The sequence below is a fragment of the Schistocerca piceifrons genome, unplaced genomic scaffold (assembly GCF_021461385.2).
Source record: "Schistocerca piceifrons isolate TAMUIC-IGC-003096 unplaced genomic scaffold, iqSchPice1.1 HiC_scaffold_537, whole genome shotgun sequence".
Lineage (NCBI taxonomy): Eukaryota > Metazoa > Arthropoda > Insecta > Orthoptera > Acrididae > Schistocerca > Schistocerca piceifrons.
The window spans coordinates 320,930-329,231 of record NW_025728774.1 but is presented as its reverse complement, the minus strand read 5'-3'; the positions used below and the strand labels follow the sequence as shown (position 1 = coordinate 329,231).

The 8,302-nt window shown below is 48.3% G+C and overlaps 1 non-coding gene across 1 annotated transcript; it reads right to left on the bottom strand.

Annotated features, from left to right (window-relative positions):
• Positions 1 to 421: 421 nt before the first annotated feature.
• Positions 422 to 494, bottom strand: Trnav-uac. The gene has a single exon. It is a non-coding gene; the product is annotated as a tRNA-Val (tRNA).
• Between the last annotated feature and the right edge of the window lie 7,808 nt (positions 495 to 8,302).

The following is an 8,302-nucleotide window of genomic DNA, read 5'->3' as shown; positions in this document are numbered from 1 at the left end:
CTTTGCGGGATATGTGCACCGTGAGTGGAGATTCAGCTTAATTGTGCGACAGTCTACCCTCATCTTACTAGCGACGGCAACAACCAAGGGGTGGCATGTAAGATTGAGCGTGGCTAAGAGTTTCTCATTATTAGTTAGCATCACACTTTGACAGAGCTGTGACAAGGCGAGTAGGGTGAGCTCAGGAAAGCCAGTAGCAAGCGCACTTGAAGTAGCCCTGAAGAACCGGATTATAAATTTTGCCAGCCATAATGGAGCTAGGGGCGTTCTCAGTTACCAAATACCGGTGCAATAAGAGAGCAACAGTATTTGACCGTAAAATGACGCCCTATCCGTCTAGCATACGACATTGCTTGTCTCTGCATACGCGGACGTGAGGTCATCTCGGAAATGAAATCCGAAATATAGATTAAAATTGTTGTGTTCCCGCCCGGGATCGAACCGGGGACCTTCTGCGTGTAAAGCAGACGTGATAACCGCTACACCACGGAAACGACGGTTCTTTTCATGTACCACCCGGAGACTCGTAATAGCAACAGTTTGTCTTCTGTGTTAGCAAGGGCATCGGCTACGAGCTCCCTCCGATTCGTGAAGTTCCTGTAGTAAAAGACGTCGATGGAAACAATCCAACCGCGACAGACAGGGAGAACGCTGGCTGAGCTGCAGCCCTACATGGTGAGACCATCAAAGGTGGCGTCATTCACATGCAGTGCGTTTTCGGAACGAATAGGCTCGTTGGTCTAGGGGTAGGTTCCGCTTTAGACGCCGTGCAGTGTGGACGTGCCTAGTCTTCCGCTCCGCCGTAGCGTTACGTATAGTGGAGTATCGTTTTTGTTACGTGTTGTGTTGCAACTTCTGAGAGTGTTTCTCCGTCGTTGTTTCGTACCTTGTGTTACTTTCTGTCCTTATTTCAGTGTTTTTTGTGTAGCGGTTTCGACCGCATATTTTGAAAATGTCGTCCCAGGTTATTCCTCGTCAGGCTACAGTTAGTTTTGCTTTTGACAAGTCAACCCGCCATGTGCAACCTAGTTCTCTTGAGATTCATGATTGGTTGGTAGATACCTTTGGTGTTCATTCGGATCAGGTGCACACTGCTTATTTTGATACCGAACTGTATGTTTTCTTTGTTAAGTTTATGGACCCACTTCAGGTTGATAAAATTCTTTCTAAATATGGTCATCAAGTTCTCTTTCGGCATCGGGATGATTCTGTAAGTACCGTGCTGCTTTCCAATGCTTCCATCACGTATACCAATGTTCGTGTTTACAACCTTCCACCGGAGGTAGATAATGTCTATCTTAAGGAGGGTCTACAGAAGTATGGTGATGTAAAGAGCATTCGCCTTGAACGCTGGTCAAGCCAACATCGCCTGCAATGTTACAGTGGTATTCGTTCAGTCGAAATGCACGTTAAGCAGAATATTCCATCTCACCTGCAGGTCGGTGGATATCGTGTCCATGTAACATATAGTGGTCAGGTTGGCACCTGTTTTTTGTGCAATGAAAGTGGTCACGTGCGTACCGACTGTCCGCGGAGAGTTTTTGTTTTAAAAAATTCTCTCGAACAGCGTCGCAAGTTAACGGTCGCTGACCTCGTTGCAGGTGGTTCTGCTCTTGGTGTAGCACAGTCCAGTGGTAGTAGCGCCCCTCCACAGGTTTTGCGCACCGCTGATACAGAATTTCCTCCTTTGCGTGCTAAATCTGATGTTGTTCCGTCTGTCCCTCAGGTGGGTGTGCCACTTTTGAATAATAAGAGGCGTCGCCCACACGATGGAAATAGTACGGATGAGGATCTCCCTGAGATGCCCCAGTCCGAGCGACCGGCATCCTCCGAGCCACTGTGTACTGTAGCTGCTCCCTGCCCTCCTGAGGTAGCGGTACCGGTGGCGGCTGCTGGCGCCCCTCCGGCCTCCGACGCAGCTTCTCTCGAGTCGGGTCGTCGGTCGGGCCTGTTGGCGCCGTCTTCCGAACCGACTTCGGTGTCACAAGAAGTGGAGCCGCGACAACTTCCTGCTTCGCTGCCCCATACCTCTGCCAGCGGAGCTGCTCCGCTTCCTTCCAACTCTGCGGCCTCGGACCTTCCCGCTCACGTTTCGCCTCCGTGCAGTCCATGTTTGCCGGAAGCTAGTGCAGGTGTTGACCATTCCGTTTTGTCGGATGTTTCCCCCGCGACCCCCGATCCCGCATGTGGACCGGCGCGGGTGGTGTCGGATACAGAACTTGACCCTCCTACGTCACCGGCGGCTGAAGCTTCCTTGCCCGTCAGCCGACGCAAGTTACGCGTTCAGCCGAACGTTAATGCTGTTCGTAAAAAACCGAAACGTAAGGGATCCGCGGAACGGGGTAGCAGTCCCCCTCCCTCGGATGCCTCCGTCACCCCTGCTATGGACTGTGACGCTGGTGCGTCGGTGTAGGTGATTTGTTTTCTCGCTTTTCTCTCTATGGTTCAAGCATACACCTTTCTTACCTTAAATGTTAACCGTATTGAGTCCGACGTTCGCATTGCCTCTTTGCGGCAGTTTATTTACGACGCCTGTGCGGACGTAGTGTTTTTGCAGGAAGTGTTGTTTTCTGATCTCTCTCTACCTGGATTTCAAACTGTTTTTAATGTCGCGCCGGAATATTCAACAGGAACTGCTCTTTTCTTTCGAGAGGGCATCCCTATTACTGACATTGAATTCCTTGACTCTGGCCGTGGGATTGGTTGTCGTCTTTTTGATCTGCGCCTCGTTGTTTTGTATGCCCCCTCTGGTTCGGGTCACACTGTGGCTCGATCGCGCTTTTATAAAGAAGAGCTTATTTATCTTTTGCGCCAGAGTCCTCGGAGTCTCCTGCTCGGAGGCGATTTTAATTGTGTTTTACGCCCTGCAGACCAGTCCCCCAATTTTAATTATTGCCGTGATTTACATGACTTAGTTCGTACGATGCATCTGCGTGATGTTTGGGAACACAAATATCCAACCCTGGTGAAATATACGTTTTTTACCGCGTCCTCATGCAGTAGACTCGACAGATTCTATTTATCTGATTTTTTATGTGATAAAATTCTTTCTGTCGAGGTTATTCCTACTAGTTTTTCTGACCATTGTGCTTTTACTGCAACTGTAAATCTTAGTCGCCAACCTGCAAAACTTTATCGTTCCCAGTGGATGTTAAATGTTTCCCACCTTGCCGACAGTGCTATGGATGATGTTATAAGTGGCGTGTGGGAGCGATGTCTTCGCTCTGTCCCGCGATACCCCTCCTTACTGGTTTGGTGGACTGCGTTTGCCAAGCCCAAGATTCGTCAGACTTTGATTTTCTACTGTGCTGCTAGGACGCGTGATTTTAAGAACACGTATGAATATTACTACTCTGTCCTGCGTGAACTATATGACGCGGCGGGTACCTCTCCACTGCGGATCCATGATGTTCGTCGTATTAAAGCCAAGCTCTTGAGCCTTAAACGACGACAGATGGATGGTCTGCGAGTTAAGTCGAAACCTCACTCTCTTGTTGAAGGTGAACTGACATCCTTGTACCACCTGCTACGGCATCAGACTCGTCGTCGTCGCTCCTTCATCTCTTCTCTTACGGTGGATGATGGGCGACAGCTTAGTGCACAGGAGGAAATGGTTCGTGCTCTTCATCAGTATTACACTAGTCTCTATTCTGCCGATGATTCTGGTGAGTCTCTTTCGGATGATGTCTTTGGGGATCTAACTGCGACGATCGCGCCTGACGCGAACGGCGAATTTCTCCGGGAGTTCCAGGTAGATGATGTTTTCGATTTTATTGCTCGCTCTCCGTCCAGTAAATCGCCGGGTCCAGACGGCCTGCCTAAAGAATTTTATCTCCGTTTTTGGCCTCTTTTGGGTGGCACTTTTACGCAGATTTTAAATGAGATTGTCAGGGGGATGGATGTGCCTGCCGATTTTAAAGTAGGGAAAATTGTTTTAATTCCGAAGTCCTCTGGTCGTTTATCTGCTGCCAATCTTCGTCCGCTCACATTGCTGAATTTTGACTATAAGACAGCTGCTAGAGCGCTCAATAGCCGGTTGTCTTCTCTGCTTCGGGGTGTGATTGGTGCACATCAATGTTGTTTTCATGATAGATCTATTCTGACACCAGTAGCCGAATATCGGGATGTTGTCTCGGTTGCGGCGGTTACAAACGTACATTGTGCCTTTGCCTTCCTTGATTTTTATAAGGCTTTTGATCACGTCAGTCATGTGTTTTTAGATCGTGTTTTAGGTACAATAGGTTTTAACGCTTCATCACGTGGTGTTCTTGGCAATTTGTATAGGGGAATAACAGCTCGGGTGTCAGTCAATGGGCAGCTGACGCCGCCCATTGCTATCCGCCGCGGAGTGCCTCAGGGTAGTCCGCTCTCTATGTCTTTATTCGTATTGTCCCTGGAACCGCTGCTTCGGACTATTGCTCTCAAGCTTCAGGGTATGTCCCTCTCTGGTGGGAAGCTCTCGGTTAAGGCATATGCGGATGATGTCGTTGTTCTCCTCCGTCAACGAGATGATATCCCGTTGTTGAAAGGGGCAGTTGATGCATACTGTCGTGTCTCTGGAGCGCGTCTCAATCAGGGTAAATGTAAGTTCCTTGATATTCGAGGATTTCGCGATGCGGACGTCCCTTGGGCCAGTTTTGTCGATCGCCATACGTCCTTGGGGATTATCATTGATCGGTGTCCTCTAAAAATGGCGGCTCTCAATTGGAAATTTGTCACCGAGAAGATACAGGGGGCTCTGATGGTCCATGAGCAGCGCTCTGCTACCATTTTGCAAAAAGTCCGAATTTTAGACACCTACGTCCTATGTAAAGCTTATTATGTTGCTCAGCTGTTCCCACTTCCCATGATGGTGGCGAAAAGGTTGCGCCAATTGTCTAGCAGGTTTATATGGAAGGGCCATCTATTCAAGTTACGTTACGAGGTAATGACGAAACCGCGTCTCTCCGGAGGCTTGGGCCTCTCTGACATTACTCGCAAGGCGTCTGCTTTGTACGTCCGCCGAACGACTCTAATTGTTACGCAAGAAGTGACTTCAATTACATCCAGGCTTTTTACTGTTGTGCGTCCGGCGAGCCTTGCTCCACCTGTCGATGTCGGACGCCTAAATTTTAAGTTGAAACACATTCGGGAATTTTACATTGCGGTGAGTTACCTCGGTGACGTCTTCTTGCGGCGACCGGTGCCAACGACCAAGAGCTTGATTGCCCGCTGGGAGGGGCTGGCCAGTCCCAATCCAATCGAACTGGCGTCTCCATCCGTGTCCTGGAGGAACGTCTGGAAGAACGTTAGTCTGCCGATCCACTCTATGGCCGTGGCGTCCACGTGGTATAGGGTAATAAATAATTTGGTTCCCACCAATGTACGACTGCACCGTATTGGTCTTTCTGACACGGACACCTGTACTCGGTGTGGTCTCCTGGATACCCTTGAACATCGATTCACCTGCTGTGGGCAACTTGCTAATTGGCGTTGGCTCAGGAAACAACTTGCTTTTGTCACTAGGTCTGCTGAAGCCGCTTATACTATTGACATCATCGTCCGGCCCGATTCTTCCTTTTTTCCGCGGACGAAGCTCCATACCGTCATGTGGTTGATTGGCCATTTCGTACATTTTGTCAACAGTTGTCATGAAGAGGATGGACACCTAGCGTTTCGGCAGTACATGCTTACTGCTTACTGGCAGCGCTTGCGATTGCCAGGCCTCCGAGATGATTTTGCCAATATGCTTAGCCTGACATTTGAAAGAGAGGGTGTTGGCTAAGGTCACCTGTGTGAGCCATTTTCTTTTATACTGTTTCTGAATTTGCCGCCTTTATGTATGTTTCTTCTCTACACCAGGACTGAAGTTTTCGTGTTTTAACCTTTATTTCAGTAAGCAGTCTACATTATATAGTCATGTTTTAGGATTTTAATTTCAGTACTGTACTTCTTTTGAAGTGGCTGTGTAAAAAAAAAAAAAAAAAAAAAAAAAAAAAAAAAAAAAAAAAAAAAAAAAAAAAAGGGGTATGATTCCTGCTTCGGGTGCAGGAGGTCCCGGGTTCAAATCCCGGACGAGCCCTTCCGTTTTGTACAACGGTGCGGTAACAAATCGCATGGCGGCGGCTGTTTCGCGCATTTCCAGGCCTCCAAGTCAGCGCTAAAATCCGACAACCAGTTCTGAAACCGTTTCATGTTTCATTTGAGCCATGTGCACCCTGCTGATGGAACGTTTGAAGTTGATTTAAATGGTCACAGTAGAGATCGTAGCAAGTGTCTTGCTGAGTGCGACGAAAACGGGTTTCCGCCCGCAATCGAGCCGGGGACCTTCTGCGTGTTAGGCACGGCGCCTGGGCTCGGCGGCAGCTGCTGCTCTTTCCTTCCTTACGAGATACCGTCGATTCGCGCAGTCGTTATTGCAAAAGATGTCACCAAAGGCAATCGCTTCGTTAGCGGCACGGTGCCTGGGCTCGGCGGCAGCTCTACATGGAGGCACCAGCAGCCCAGCCAGGCCGCCGCCGGCACCGGTGCGCCACAGCCCAAGGAGTCGGCGGCCGCCCTGCAATGCCCCTGTCGTTGCATATTCCACCCGCCTCATATCCTCCCCATGTCTGACTCACTACCCCAAATGACACTGCAGTGGACGTGCTTATTACTATCGCTTTTGGAAGAACCAAGGCGCAGTATTCTAGTGTCGAACCGGTACTGCAAATTGGGATTAAGCAAAAATTTATTGTGTGGTCGAGCGACAGCTTCGGCTCGCTCTTCCTACATGATCGCTTCTTGTGCGGAATAATTCCTAGCTCGCCGATGGCTTCAGAGTTGGTCTTCTCGAAGTTTTGCTTTCGCACTGCATTCCGCAATCTTTTCGTTATGAGTTGTGTGCTTCGGTTTCCCGACTTTCTTGTGTTTAGTGCGTTTGGCTTCTCTTAACCCTTAGCCACCGCTTGCCGAAATTTCCACACTATCATCTGTCGATCTGCAGAGCTCGATGAAGGCATCGCGGCCGTTCCTGAGCTCGTGGAACGGTCGAATCTGTAGTTGTTTCCAGATCTCTCCCACACAACGGCCTCCCAGAAGCTTGGATTACAGAAGTACGCCACTACTCCCAGCCGGAGATTCACGATTGAAAGCAGAATGACATGAGCTACACGCAGCTCCGATTTTTTTTTTTGTGTCTGACCTACTTTGAAAGACTTTGTAGTCGATTTACTTACTACTATCGCTGTTGGAAACCAGGTGATAACCGCACAGTATTCTAGAGACGATGAGGTAATGAAAATTTAGAATAAGTAAAACAGTATCAAAAGAAGTTGTGTGGTGGAGCAGCACATGCAATTCACGCTTCCTAGATATTCGTTACTGCATAGAATAATTCTTTTGTCTGCGGCGTCTTCAGTATCCGTCTTCTGGAAATTTTGCTTGCAGTATATTGTGCAATCTTTTCGTTATGAGTTGGTGCTTGGTTTCCCGATGTTCTTTTGTTTAGTGCATTCGCCTTCTCTTAACCCTGAGAAACCACATACCGAAACTGAGGCACTGCTGGCTGTTCATAAGCAGTGCTCGATGCAGTTATTTCGCTTTTTATTCGTTGCCTTTAATATTCTTCTCATCAGTGGTGAGTGCTGCCTGCAGAAAGCGTTTATCTTGCGAATTCACGTGAAAGTTTGTGTTCCCTGTGAGGCGCACTACTTGGGATTAACTTGACTGCTCCAGCCAGGTGGCTCGTTGGTCTAGGGGTACGTTCCGCTTTAGACGCCGTGCAGTGTGGACGTGCCTAGTCTTCCGCTCCGCCGTAGCGTTACGTATAGTGGACTATCGTTTTTGTTTACGTGTTGTGTTGCAACTTCTGTGAGTGTTTCTCCGTCGTTGTTTCGTACCTTGTGTTTTTTTTCTGTCCTTATTTCAGTGTTTTTTGTGTAGCGGTTTCGACCGCATATTTTGAAAATGTCGTCCCAGGTTATTCCTCGTCAGGCTACAGTTAGTTTTGCTTTTGACAAGTCAACCCGCCATGTGCAACCTAGTTCTCTTGAGATTCATGATTGGTTGGTAGATACCTTTGGTGTTCATTCGGATCAGGTGCACACTGCTTATTTTGATACCGAACTGTATGTTTTCTTTGTTAAGTTTATGGACCCACTTCAGGTTGATAAAATTCTTTCTAAATATGGTCATCAAGTTCTCTTTCGGCATCGGGATGATTCTGTAAGTACCGTGCTGCTTTCCAATGCTTCCATCACGTATACCAATGTTCGTGTTTACAACCTTCCACCGGAGGTGGATAATGTCTATCTTAAGGAGGGTCTACAGAAGTATGGTGATG